Genomic DNA, 899 nt, shown 5'->3' on the forward strand with positions numbered 1-899 from the left:
ACTGAGCCAAACCAGTTAGGGCTCACATTTAATCTTTAATTCATATTGTGTTTATTCTTGTGTATGGTGTAAGAAAGTGACCAATTACTTTTTTTGCATGTATCTGTCCAGTTTTACCAGCACCATTTTGAAAGGACCGTCTTTGCCCCACTGCATATTCTTGCCTCCTTTGTCACAGATTAATTGCCCATATAAGTGAGGGTTCTTTTCGGGGCTCTCTGCCTGTCCCATTGAACTGGGCGTCTGTTTATATGCCAGTGCCATGCTGTTTATTAGTGTAGACACTTGTATAGTTTCATATCAGGGAGTAGGATGCCTCCAACTCTGTTCTTTCTCAGGACTTCTTTGGGTCTTTGTGGTTCCATATAAGTTTAGGATGAGTTGTTCTATCTCTGAGACAAGGCCATTGGTGTTTTAATAGGGATTGCATTGAATGTGGATATTGCTTTAGGCAGTAAGGACATTTTATCAATGTTAATCCTTCCAACCCATGAGCATGGTATATCCTATCATTCCATTTATTTGTATGCTCTTCAATTTCTTTCTTCAGTGTCTTATAGTTTTCAGTCTATAGGCCTTTCATTTCTTCAGTTAAATTTCTTCCTGGATATTTTATGGTTTGTGGGTAAATTTGTAAATGAGATTTTTAAATTTTCTCCTGATTATTCATTATTGCTGTATAGAAATGCAACAGGTTGCTGATTATCTCCTGCAATGTTACTGAATCATTGATTGGTTCTGGTGGTTTTTTTGGTGGAATCATCAGGTTTTATATATATTGTATTATACTCTTTGCAAATAGTGAGAGTTTTACTTCTTCCTTTCTGATTTCTATTCTTTGCATTCCTTTGTCTTGTCTGACAGCTGTGGCCAGGATTTCCAATACTGTGGGAGCACAG

Source organism: Myotis davidii, unplaced genomic scaffold (genome assembly GCF_000327345.1).
Source record: "Myotis davidii unplaced genomic scaffold, ASM32734v1 scaffold912, whole genome shotgun sequence".
Taxonomy (NCBI): Eukaryota; Metazoa; Chordata; class Mammalia; order Chiroptera; family Vespertilionidae; genus Myotis; species Myotis davidii.